Source organism: Dermochelys coriacea, chromosome 7 (genome assembly GCF_009764565.3).
Source record: "Dermochelys coriacea isolate rDerCor1 chromosome 7, rDerCor1.pri.v4, whole genome shotgun sequence".
Taxonomy (NCBI): domain Eukaryota; kingdom Metazoa; phylum Chordata; order Testudines; family Dermochelyidae; genus Dermochelys; species Dermochelys coriacea.
In genome coordinates, this window is record NC_050074.1 from 106,884,600 (window position 1) to 106,899,339 (window position 14,740).

Consider the following 14,740-nt stretch of genomic DNA (forward strand, 5'->3'; position numbering starts at 1 on the left):
CAAGAGGGTTAGGTTAGTCCTCATCAATCCTTGGGGCCTAATCTAGCTAATTGCACCCCAGAGAAAGCAGGTGCAAGTCCCACAGAAGTCTATGGGCCAAATTCACTGTGGATGTAAATCTCAGTGTAATTTAATATAGAGTGTATATTGGTCATAAAATGGATGTTATTTTCAATGTAGGTTTCAGAGTAGCAGACATGTTGGTCTGTATTCACAAAAATAAAAGGAGTACTTGTGGCACCTTAGAGACTAACAAATGCAATCCAATGAAGTGAGCTGTAGCTCACGAAAGCTCATGCTCAAATAAATTTGTTAGTCTCTAAGGTGCCACAAGTACTCCTTTTATTTTCAATGTAGTTTCACTTGCAGGGATCCGACCTTCACTGTGTCTGCAAGCAGATGCCCCCTACTTTAGTGCATGTCTGCATCCCCTTCACAAGCACTCCCAGAGACCTAACTCTGCCCCGGTGTAAGTGACACAACTCCCACAGACTTTGATACTCACACTACACTAAAGGTAAATTACATTTGTTTTGCATGCCCACTGTGGGTGAAATTCACCAGTGAGATTAAAATCCTCTCCTAGTCACTATGATGCAAATCTGGAATTATGCTGACTTCTGTGCCAGGCCCTAGCCATCATTTAAGCTTCTAGCAGGACTGCACAGATGCGCTCTATTCAGGGCAGCCACACAGGAGTTGAACTGCAGTGAAATCTGAACTGACCCTGAGCAGGCTAGCACGTATGTGTGGTGGGTAAAACATTCTGGGATGCAATCCAGACCAGTGCGGGGTTATGTCACTCCTGCCCTGCAATCTGGTTGAGCCATAATGCTTTGCTGCTGTGGCTCCCAACCTGGGCTCCTCACAAAGAAGCCACACACAGCAGGCAAGTGAGACCCTGAGTATTTGTGTATAGCCACAGCCCTGGTCCAGCAATTCTGACCCCAGTAGCCTTTCAGCAGCCACCAGCGATACTCTGGCTTCCAGCAGCCTTGGTTACTATTTGCAGGGTGACCCCAACACACTCCTAGTGCCAAATTTTCCCCAAAAAACTTGTATTCTGCATTGTCCAGTGCTCTCCTGGACAGTGCAGATATTATAGGTCCATTGCCCCTGCAAGAGGATAATATCCAACAGTTTACTGCTTTAAATGGAGTTACTACACCACCCAGTTTAACTACAACAGTGAAGTAGTTTTGATTAAAGAATAAAATGAGTCTATTCAACTAAAAGAAGAAATAGATTTTAAGTGAGTACAAGTACAAGGCATTGAAATCAGACATGGTGACAAGAGAAATAAAGATAAAACATGATCTAGTGCTAAAACTTAAACTAGTCTTCGTTCAAGATAAAATTCTTACCACACGCGCCCAGCAACAGGACTGACCAAATTTCAGGTCAGGATCTCTCCCCAAAGTCACGTGGGCTGGTTTGTTTTGTCTTCTTAGATGACAGAGAAAGAAATGGCTAGGGAGAGAAAGAGAGAATGAATATATAGGGTGTTTTTGCCCCTCACTTTTATAGTCCAGTCCCCCTCTGAAGTGGATTCTTCTGAGGGGTACCCCTCAAAACAAAGTTTATTCAAACAGTAAAGAAGGCGATGGGAGTCTGGGGTGTGAAGATGCCCCCATGCTCTTTCTTCTCCCCTGTGTATGCTGACCTGCAGATTTGCCTTGTCTCCCTCTTGCTGTCTCAAAGACCTTGTTTATTACTTATATGTAAATTGAGGTAAACACACATTCCTTTGTTTAAGGTAGATCTGCTTAACCCCTCCTGCTAACCGGGGTTTGAACATGTGCTACCAATATTGTTTAGGGGAAAGCCATAACTTTACATATAATGTCACTACATACATTTTCACCATGATATTATTGACCTGCACGTTATTAGTTTTCCAGTGATGCCTCACAAAGCATGTTTTGTATGAAGGTTATTACAATAGTGTGTAGGGGGTGACTCCAGGGGTGCATTCCAGGGACTGTGGGCAGGAAAAGAGATGGGGCACAAATGTGAAGTGGCTGTTTTCCAGCCTGTGAAATAGATTAGCTACAGTGGAGAAGCTGTCTTGAAGTTCTATATCCTTTTCACAGTCTGGGGGGTTAATTTCATTCCCTCTGCGTACAGCCCTATAACAAAAATCAATTAATTGAGCAGAGTGGGAAGAATGAATTTCATGCTGAATATCAAATATGTGACTATTTCAGTGCAATACCTTGCCACTTTCACACCCAATTCCTGAGCAATGTGAAATTTACAGAACCATTTATCCCACTGCTGAATCTAGCATCCTCATTCCCTTTACTGAAGCTGCTGGCAAGGATGCTGATTATAATGATGGACTTTGGGATGGGGATGCCTGCCTATTGACCAGTACTGAGACCACCAACCCATTTCACATATGGGAACAAAGAGGCAGCTGTCACATGATTCTGAGCAGTGGTTGAGGAGCAGGGAATGTGAAGATAGCTTTAAGGCCTATCTGATTCTGAAAGTATGTCTACACTACAGCAGTTATGGTGCTACAGCTGAGCCATGGAAGCCCCGTAGCATAGACCCTTCCTACGTGGACAGAAAAGGGGGGCAGATTTCTATTAATGTAGTTAATCCACCTCTCTGAGAGGCTGTAGGCAAGTCAACAGACAAATTTTCCATCACCCAACCTGCGTCTGCACCAGGGTTAAGGTCGTCCTAACTACGCTTCCCAGGGTGCAAACATTTTCATAACACTCAATGACGTAGCTAGGTCAATTTAATTTTTAAGTGTAGGCCAGGCCTGAGTGAGGTTGATTCATGTAGTAAATCAGACCCTCTCCAGGCTGCTCTAATTTATACCTATGACCTTGATCCTGCAAGCTGGTCTGCATGAGCAGACCTCTGAGGCTTTCAGTGTAGCTCTACACATTTGTAAAGGTCTGCTTGTTGGATCAGCTGGTGTCTGGTGAGGATACCAGGGCTAACTGATTTTGTATAAAGTGCCCTGGAGATTTAATGAACCCAAGTGGTTAGGAGAGACCTTGTTTTTTAGGTCTCGTTTGAAAAGTTGAAACAATCCACATGCTAGCTTTGTATGTGGAACAACTACTCATACCCCCTTATATTTCTTATCACCATAACAGACCTGCTTTCTCCATGCATTGCCACTGTTCTTGGACTATATACTTTTAGGGGTCAGGTGTTCAGTAAAGAACTAGCCAGTTGCAGTAAGGAAAAAGTACTTTTTAATAGCACAACTAGCCAGTTATGGGCCTTGATCCTGCAAAAACATATACATGTGCCTAACTTTAAGTATTTGCATAAGTCTGCAGAATCAGGGCCAAGTTTACGTATGTTTTGTACGGTTTCTAAGTAACTCTGCAGACCACATATTTGGAGCACATCTTGTGTCTTAAATATCAGAACGTGGGCACTTTCGTTTTCTGTAACAATTATATACAGATACATATTTTTAGATAAAGATTGCCATGCAAATAGTTACAGCCACATTTCTACAAGTTCACAGAGGAACAAATGAACATTCTGAGTAAGTTTCCCAGATCTGAAGAAGAGCTCAGTATAAGCGCAAAAGCTTGTCTCTCTCACCAGCAGAAGTTGGTTCAATAAAAGATATTACCTCACCCTCCTGTCTCTCTTAGGACTAAACAGGCAGATGTTGCTATTTTCAAATTATTTATCAAAATGTTGTTAAGCACAGTCTTTCTTTCCTGTTAAGTTGTTATGCCACACATTTACATTTTAAAAATTATTCTAATTGTGAATAATGGTATAAAGTATTGTATCCCAGGCATTCAGATACCAGGGCAATTAATGTGGTATAAAAACGTAGACAGCTTGGATAGATACAGAATTAGTGTCTTCTTCAAAAGCATATTGATTTGCACACATGTATGTTAAGCCACAGGAAAGTTACCTACAGCCTCCAATTTCCTAGATGAACAACCATTAATGTAACAAGTCTGCATTCTGTGTTTTGTGGTTCTTAAAGCTCCCAAGATTTTTTTTTCCTTCTTCTTATTAAATCTTACTCAGAACAAACCAGAAAATATTTTTGGTAACATTCACCAGAGAAAGTGAATTATTCTATAAAATTATCAGTGGATCAGAAAGCACTCTCAGACTGCTCTATTTTAAATTGCAAACAGGGCTTATAATAGCTCATGGCGAAAATACTAGATTCTTCAATTTTGCCACTAAACACCTGTGATTTAAAAAAAAATGAAGCTTAACAAATATCCTGAATCTCTGTGTTACTTATGGCAACTGGAGCTGAATAAAAGTGATTTTTATTTCCTCACAAAATGTATCTCACTTCTTTTTAATGGTAATATGTTTCCTCAAAATGGTTCTCTCCACGTAGATAGGGAGACACCATAGAGACACCACACAAATAGATAGCTCTTTTGATATTCTTTCTGATAAGGCCACCCTTTTACCACACAAAAATTAAGTTTGGTCGGCACATTGTAATGTCCATGTGTTTGACTATTGAACGCCCTGTGTGGCCATTAGAAATAAAAGAAAAATCAATAGGGTTTCATTAAAACAGCAGGCAATCAGGGCTAAGGCACTAGCTTAATTACAGTTTCAGTAGCGTTTGCTTTAATTGGAAAGAATAAAAGAAGTGAAGTGGAGTGAATGAAGAAATTAGCATATCTATCACTGTTGTCACATTGTACTGTGGCCTTAAAGCACTGTTTGCTCTTTAGTATCTCTGAAGCTTTGTGAAGCCCTGAAAAAAATATGAAAAAGGCAATTAGCAAATAATCAGACTGCACCTTTGTAAAATTCTAATTAAAGTCCTTTATAATGCTAGAAATGTATTTTTATCTTTATTAGATACACAGGATATAATTTACAACATGTTTGTTAATTTTATTTCTTTGGCATAATGCATATATATTTGGCATAATGCATTAATTCATATATAATGAATACAGTAGTAAAGTCTTTGTACTATATGTTAATGCTCTGCATTGGGAAAGGCCTCTTGGGCTACTGTCACACATCAAGTCCTCTTCATAAAGAAGTGAGTCATGGACCAACATGGAAGGCTTCCCTGGATCTGGGGCACTGTCTACTCAATCAGTAAATAAAGATGCAAAGCAAGGACTGAGTTATGCCATGTGGAGAGAGGGTACCTGAACACACACAACTCTGGTAGCCTGAATATACACAAACCACATACAATGGGTTCACAAGGACTTATCCAGATTTGTACTGCTGCCAGCACCAGCCTGCCCAAAAAGGGTAAAGATGGGGTAGGATGGTGCAATGGCCCAACCACCTGCCATTAGCCACATCAGCTGGTGGGGTGCATGCTGCAGCGTGACTTCATATCACCCTGCATAATAAACAGCCAAGCTCCACGGTGGCTCTTGGCACGACTCCCATTGACTTCAATGGGTGCTGGATCTAGACTTTGGTGAGCTACTCATCTTGCTGATGTTGCCGCTGTTGCTATTTTCCCACCATTGTATTTAGTGACAGAACCGATATGAGCTCCACGTACAATACGCCTTGCGAGTGATTCTGTTCTTAGGGTTATATGACATGTACATTAAAAAGCTGCAGCTATCAGGGAACCTGTTTGGTGAATATTTAGTTTGGATAAAAGAACACTTCTTGCCTGAGCTAAGATTGGGAGTCAAGGGACATGGAAGTCTGTTTTTTGATCTGACCTTGACCTGCTGAATGACATTGGTCAAGTCACTTGGCCTTAGTTTCCTCATCTCTAAAATGGGGTTGATAATGCTTTACCCACCTTTGTAAAGAATCTCAAGATCTATAGATGACGAGCCAGGTTTCAATCTCACTTATACTGGTATAAATCAGGACTAGCTCCATTAACAACACAGAGTTACAGTGGTGTAGAACTGGTGTAAGTGAGATCAGAGTTAGGCCCAAACAGTTATAAAGATGTGCTAATTTATTTTTTATTACTTTGTATTATTAGTAACTATTCATATTGAAGAATTAACCTAAATGTCAACTCTTTACTTGTTAACAAATTGTTCACAAACAAATCATGATTCCCATGGACTGATTTACTACTTGAAATTATACAATGAGTATTTTGGGGAAAACACATTTCAGACTATGGATTGCTGATGAAAAATTTGCTAGATCTATTTATTTGAATATTTTAAAGAATACTCTTGTTCCACTGTGTTGCATGATTGGGTGCCCTAGCCACATGATATTTTTTCTGTTCTCTTATTGGATAAGTGCTGCTTCAATTATAGCTGGAACATGAATAAGCCACTAGCACTTTGAGTCTCTCAGAGCAAGTAAAGGAGCAGTTGATGGAGAGATTAGGAGATAAATTGCCAAGATTACAGAATTTTAGAACATTTTATCTTTTACTTTCTAGATCACATATGTCAGACATGGGACATTACTGCTTCATAAGGGATCAAATTATAAATTAGTTTTCTCTCATAGCATTGCATAAAACCTCATTACTTTTTGTTAGAGAGAGAGAATCTGTGTGTGTGTGGGTGTGTTTACACAGATCCAGACATATATATGCTGTATATATAATACTCATCAAGTGCTCTTACTAAATTTACAGGTCTCTGATTTTCTGTAATCCATCAACATACACCACATTCAGTGTCACAAACAATTTAGCTACTATCAGCTTGGTCACAGCTGTCATTTCTGCCACCATTCATACTTGTCCATCTTGTTTGATTGATTTCTTCAGTCAGAAATCTGGCTAGCACTGTGCGGTATTCTGTCCCACTGACTTGTAATATAAAACAAGTTTCCCATCATCTGTACGAAATAGATAAGAGAAGATAAGATAGATGTCAAAAGCATTTATTGCATTTCCTGTTCTCTAATTTTCTGGGGTTTACCACAATCCTATCTGTGAGGAGCAATCATGTTATTTTTGTCCATCTTGTTTGTTTAATTGCCACAGGGCTTAGGTAGTCAAGGTGGTATCCCTTTTGGAGACAAGGTTGTTTATACTTGTAGAATTTAAGGCTGTGTTTGCATGCTAATACAATCTTCCCAGGTCTCTCCTATGTTTGCATGAGTAGTTACAAGAGAGGCATTCCACAGACATTTGTGTGAACAAACTGCTTCAATTTTGAATATTGAGTATTTCCCAAAATCACTGACAAACAAACTTACAGTGTAAAGGTCATATGGCATAAAACAGATGGCATAAAACAGTGTAAGTTCATTGCACTCTATCCACCAACAACTGAGTATATGGCCACCAAGAATTGTTCAGAGAAACTATTCAGAGAATGATTCTAAATAACAGATTAATTCAAGAAAACCACCATGTAATGGTAGAGAATTTGTAAACAGTAAAGCAGTGAAATTAAATGAAGACATTTCTCATGACAAATTTTTCACCCAATTGTTTTTTACTCTTAAATTTCTTTGTGTTTTAACTGTGACTTCACGTTACTGTGAGAGCATAGGTTCCTTTGGTGCATAACTTGCATCTACAGTCTCTAAGTCCTTTGTGTATAAAATAATTGTGCAAAAACACATTGAAGCTTTGGGTTCTTTTTTTTTCCCTTCATTTAAAATCTGTGGTAGAATTCATACAAAACTGTATGAGAGATACTGGTGAGATTCTACCTAGATAGTGGGTATCTTTATTAATGAGCAGATTCAAATGCATTTACAAAGGCATTTACCTATATAATGCCAAAGCTGGCATATTCTCACTAACATCAATTTTTAAAAAAAAAAAATTGCTTGAGTTGTTGTATTATTTATTGTTTGCTCCCAGGTTTTTTGTGTTTGTTTTCACAGTTTTTGAAATTATATTTCAACTGTTTTTAACATATAAGTGTGAAAATATTGTTCAGTAGAGAGTATTATTCCAAAGGAATTTTAAAATATTTTTATGTTGATTTTTTATCTTTTTATTTTTATAATATACTTCATTTTTGAACTTCTCCTTTGTAATACTCATTATAAATGTAAAAAAGTAGCTTGATCATAAATAAAACAAACTGTACTCCTGCTTCCAGCTCTACTGAAGTTCAGTAAACAAACCCAACCTTGTTTATAGAGGAGACTATGTATCTCCTAATTTGGCAAGTTAGCACATGTCTAACTTTTAAAAAGTGATTTGTCTCACAGGGAGTAAATTTAAAAAGCACTTAGTTAATGTAGAGGCCTACGTCCCATTTTCAAAAGTGACATGCCCAGATTTTTAAATCTTTAGGCCTTGCACAACTCATTGTTGCAAAGCCTAAGTCATTTAGGCAGCTAAGTGTCATTTTCAACAGCGACTTAGACATTTAGGTCCAGATCCTCAGAGGTAATTAAGTGTTTAACTCCCAGTTAACTCAAAGGGAATTAGGCAACAAGAGAATCTGGATGTTAGGGCTAGACTTCTAAAAATGACTACCCTGGTGCATATACTTCATTGACTTCAGTGGGAGGTAGGCACCTAGGAGCTTTTGAAAATACCACTAGATGCTTGACCTGAATCTTTAGGCACCCAGAATATCTTTAAAAATCTGGACCTTAGGAGTCAATGGGAATTAGATGCTTAAATACCTTTGAGGATCAGGGCCTAAGAACCTGTCACTTTTGAAAGTACCTTAAAAATTTGCTTTTGAAAATGTTGCCAATTGATTTGTGAATTACTTTGCTGAAAAGTGGGCAAAAGTGATTGATAAAGAAGGAAATGTATTAAAAATATTGACTGACATATTTATGGACATATATCTGTTTTGCTAGGTGATTTCCAGAATTTGTAGACGTTCTCATTTGTTTTCTTCAAACAAATAACAGGCCTAATGGGTACCATTTCCTGTAGCAGGAGTATTCTGCATTCTTGAATCTTGTATTCTTTTTTTTCTCTCCCCCACAATGAGAAAAAATGACAAAATAATGTCGCTTGTTGAGCAGATGCTGTCTAGTTTGCCTCTGCTTCTCACAAGCCCCAAAAAGCCTGTCGATGGTGACATGAATGTGAAAACATGAAATCAGCTCTTAACAAAGGAGATGTAAGAAGACAGTTTAGGAGACAAATGTTTTGATAAATTACTACAAACAAAAGTGATTGGAATTAATTATGGTTTTGATATTGTTTTAAAAACAGTTTCATAAAGCTTCCTCTTACACAACTACTATTTAATTAACTGTTTAAAGTTACCATATCTGCCTTTTCACCAGAGGATTTTTGAAAGACAGAAATATATTTATGGAGTGGAAACACAATTTGCAAATGAACTTTCATATACACAAACAAATGCCTCAAACCAGCTTGGCAGTATGTGATAACTCTATTTGTAATCAAAGGTTAAAGTATACTTAAACCAGTTTAGCAGTTAAAAACAATTTTAATTGAAAATATACATTTGTAATTGCAAATGGAAAGATTTCCTGTAATAGCAGCAACAGACCCATTTTCTAATAAGATGAACAATACAGTTGATGACTGAAGCATCTGTATATAGTTACATACAGCATTTCTGTACTGCAGGCTGCCAATTTATTTCAGTAGTGAAAAGCTTGATTTATTGTTTGTAGCATTACCATCTGTTGTAGTTATTACAGAAATTATATATAAACCAGTTAGTAAACACTTTGCCCCATTGTCTGTTGTTTTGATAATCACCCATAATAATATCTAGCATCAATATGGTCTTTAAACCCGATTTGGGAGTTAATGGAATAAGAGGAGGCAGTCAGTATATGCACCAGGGTAATGTCATTAGGAATGTTTGTGAAGAACAAATTAAATCAGTTGTAAATTGTGCTCTCAAGTCAGCCAGAAAACCAGTCTTGTTCAGGAGAAGGGATTTATATTTTAACCTCGTGCAGAAAATGCACTTAAGCAGATTAAAATAAAATAGGGACTTCGTCAATGGATGTAAATGGTAATTGTTGGAGCTCTAATGGCTTCCTGTTGGCTATGTCATGCACTGGGCACAGCTATTTTAAAGTTAACCAGTGCTTGAGGTCATACTTTTACAGATTCAGTCATTAAATAGGGCTAGACATGTCACTAAATGGCTGATTATTCAAATGATGAGGCTGCTCAAAAGTTATCCATGTGTTATTTTGGACATGGTTTTTGGTTTGGGGTGGGGGTGGTTTTGGAGGGAAGGGAGGTACAGTTTAAATAAAATAAAGATTAAATGAATTCAAGTATAAGTCAACAGTAGCATCTGTTTGGGGTCTCATTTGTTTGGATGCCAGATTTGGCTTTATTTCAGTCTGTATTGGTTGGTTAAATTATCCATATCAGACTTTTTCTTGTGTACAAATAGTTTTATATATCAGCATTGTAGTCTCTAACTAAATTATCATATATGGAGGTGATATTTGTGTGCTACATTGCACAGGTCATGGGTAAGTGATAGATTTATCATATATTTACGCAATTTATCACATTCCTGTGACCATATCACTTGCCTACTAATTCATTTCCCCGGGACTCTCTGTTGGAATTAACAAAAACAAACGATGCAGAAATAAAATGACCCCATTATGTCTGAGAGGTCAGCCATTTAGTGTTGCTTTAGCATCATTTTAGTGATATACTGAAAGAAGTCAAATATGGAGTTTCTTGAAGAACATTTCTTCCAAAAAGCAAGGAAAAAACCTACTTGGTAATCATCTAATCATTGTTTCATTTGCATCTAGATATTATTAATAGGTAATGTATTTATTCATTTATTTTTGTTTATAACTAATCTTTTAATAGCACCAGCTCTGTGTTCTAGCTATCTTTTAAACAATGAAAATACAACAACATAAAGATAAAATCCTCAGAGAAGAAATAACTAACCAGAGAGATCAAACCCAAACAATATCCCAGTACACCTACTAATACCAACCATTATTTCACATGCTTTTCCTCTGAAAGTGTAGATAAAGAGATGGGCCTTGTCCTGTGCTATGCCCTCAGGTCAATGTATTGTGAGTGAACTCAGAACCAAATAAAAGTGAATTCCAAAGCCTCTCACAGAATGCCCATCCGGCAGTCCCCTCTCTTTTATAGTAAGGCAGCTGCAGCTCAAGTACCAACACTGACTGTGGAGAAAGTAGAGTCTCTCATGTTCTGAGCCATTTAGGGCTTTATAAATCAAGACGACCACACTGATCTCCATCCAGAAAGCAACAAGCAACCAGTGCTGATCTCAGGGCACTGGTATCATGTGCTACTGGAGAGAGACACCACGGAAACAATAACAATAACAAGCTGTGTTGTCTGCACCAACTTTAGTTTCTGGATAAAGTACACAGGGTTTTGCAGAACAGAGATAAGACATGTCCCTTGCCCCGAAGAGCTTACATAAGACACAACACACACAATGTTGTGGGAGAACATTTTCAAGAATCAGAACAGTAGAGGAGCATTAGAGAATGATAGTGAAAGGAAATAAAAGTAGAGAAACCAGTCCTCAAAATGGGAATGAGAAGTCAAAAAGAGGGGAGGGGAAGACCAAGGTCTGGAATATTTTCTATATTAAAAATATTTAAGGGCTAAAGTATTTTTCATAAACTAATGTAATTATTTTAATTAAAAATCTTTAAAATATTAATGGGTATAGTCTGAAGGCAGACTTAATTATAGCAGCACCATTCACACAGATGTAGTTAAGGCTCTGTCAGAATTTCCATTATGAACACTGTTTTCCAAGAGGGTATAACTCAATTGTACAAATTTGCCACAGGCTGAAACTTTACATAAAGTTCTCAGGGTGGAAGTGATTTTTTTCTCCAATTTTAGTTAAATTGATTTGACTGTACAAGGGCAGGAAATATTTGGGATTTCAGCTGTTTTCCTCTATATAGTATTTTCTAGGCAGCTTTTCCATTTTGTTGATGGGTGCATTTGGGCATTTTTATAAAGAGAGACTTTAAAACAGTCACAGGTTGAGGTTCAAAAGGTGGCTTCTGCTGATATATACAGTTAAGTGCACACATACTACATACTGCCCATGTGCTGCCTACTCCCCATATCAAGATCAACATTAGAACCTGATTACTATCCCCTGCAAAATGAGCATCAGGGTTTTGATTCAGCCTATTTTAGGGTTAGGGAGCAACTGCAAAATTCAGACTTCAGCCTTGCTTTCCCCAACTAGTCTGACTAGTCAATCCTGGTTGCCAAGCCTTGTGTCTAAGGAATGATCGAGGTTATATCAAAACAGGGATAAAAAAAAAAACCTATGGCTGACTCAGGCTCACAGAGCTCAGGTTCCAGGGCTGAAAATTTGCTATGTAGATGTTCGGGCTTTGGCTGGACCCCAGGCTTTGGCATCCTCCACCCTCACAGAGTCCCAGAGCTCAGGCTCCAGCCTGAGCCCGAACGTCTACACCATTCTTCAGCCCTGGATCCTGCACCCTATGACTTCGAGTCAGCTGACCAGGCCCAGCTGAGACCATGCCACAGGACTTTATCTCCGTGCTGATGTACCCTGTGAGATCTACACCCTCTGTGTACAAGACAGGTGTACAGCTGCTTGTGTAATCAAATTACATTGTACCAAATGACCTTCATGGATCCCTGTCCTTTCTTTTCCATGCAAGGATCATGGAGGTTGTTACAGTCTCACAGCAGCATAAACCGCATAGAATAAACAGAAAAGTGGGGAGACGAGATTTTGGAGTCCTTATAAAGCTGAGGGAGGAAGAATGGGTTTCTCCTGCCATCACCTTTCCTCAATATATCCCCTGCATAATGACAGGTTTCAGAGTAGCAGCCGTGTTAGTCTGTATTCGCAAAAAGAAAAGGAGTACTTGTGGCACCTTAGAGACTAACAAATTTATTTGAGCATAATAATTGGATGCATCTCATGAAGTGAGCTGTAGCTCATGAAAGCTTATGCTCAAATAAATTTGTTAGTCTCTAAGGTGCCACAAGTACTCCTTTCTTTTTGTCAATATATCCCATTTATCTTATGAATCTTTACTCTGATGAGCTATGATCCTGTCCCCAATGATTGCTCCATTTTAGAGCTTTCAGCTGCAGACTGTCTTTGGGTCACTTGACCTATTCAATCGTTCCTTGGTGGTCATTCAGCCAGAGAAGACCCTGCCTCATTTTTTGGGGATACAATGGCCTATGCAGTCACCCAGGCTTGGGCTGGCTGTATGCTATTCGGGTCCCCTGATATAAATCAGAGCAGCCTCCAGATTGCTTTAATTTATGCCAGCTGCTGATGGCCTCTAGGGGTTGATATCATAGCTAGCGGTCAACATGGCATCCCCTGTCCCGCAGCCATGCCTCCTCTGAGTTGGCAGCAAGGAAGGGGGTTGCACAGGAGCTGCTTTATGCCACTGGAGGAGACTAACACTAGGCTGATCCTTCGGTGTCCAATTACACACCAGTCCGGTGCCCAGATTCCACTAGTGGTGCACTATATTTCAGGATCTGTGCCAAAGCCTTTAGATTGTCAAACACTTGGGTGATTCACACCATTGAGAAATGAGTGAAGGCTGAGTGTAGGGATGCCATAGAATCCATGGCACACATCTTATGGGTCCCAGGAGTAATCTGCACTTTTTATCATTTACATTTGTATTGAGCTTTTCACAGGAATTTTAAATTCACGGAACTATACCTCTGTAGTATGTCTGATACACATATATAGGGTAGTAAATTTTGCACAACAAATCACTTTCTACGTTTATACCTTTCTAAACGTCATGGAAAATAAGTTTTGTCAACTTCAACAGAATAGTTTTGCTTTATGCAATAACAAATTTAAAAACACAATCCTATTTTATTCTTGGAGGATACAATATTCAACTTTGATAAATATCAGACTCATTTTCTCGGCCTGAAACCTAATCATTAAACCACATTCACCATTGTGAGATATCTGGCTTGAATATGCCATATTAGTGGGGAAATTACTCTAAATAAGAACGCAGCTGACAACTGTTGCTTGCAGACTAATGGCCTATTTTATATATTGTACAAAAAAGAATGTCATTGCCTGTATATTTACTGTATCATTTGCTTTAGACGCATGGGGTTTTTTTCATCATAGTATAGTATGGTTGCTGAAAAAAAAATTGTAATCTAAAGCAAAATGCACACAGTTCAGTGCAACCAGAATTCTATGTCCACACAGTTCTAATACCTATTACTTTGTAAAGATATCTGCCAGCAGGTAGAAATGCATCTCCTTCTCATTGCTATATAGGATTATTTGGTAACCATTTAATGTAAGATTGAATTAGGTTAGTAGCAGAATATTTTTTCACCCGCTGGGTAGTTTTTCAACTCAACCTACTAAAAGAGATGGGGCCACCATAAACACACAAAGACACATCCCTGACTGTGCTATTGATTATCTTTTAAAATAAAATCTATCATAGTATTATACAGTGATAGTAGCTATTGCAAAGTAAAGCACACACCCTAAGAAGTCCACAAGTTTGCAACATGAATGATGTGATGAGAACAAATTACATTTGTTTCATTTCCAGTCCTTGTGACTGTCTTCCACATGATAATAGATTCAGATGTTGTGCCATTATCTGGTCTTATTAAAGGAAAGTGGAATCAATTTTAATGCTTCCTATATAAAGTAAAAGAACACCTGTTCATAGAATATGCACCTAACAAAATACAATAAAATTAACAAAATGTTTCTAGCTATATTAGAAAAAGGGCACAACTGTTACTCTCTTTCTATAAGACTGATCTTGATGGAGATTCTAGATAAGGTTTATCACTGACAATGCCAAGTGCTCAAAATTTATTCTTTTTGTGTTTTTCTTCAAAATAATTCAT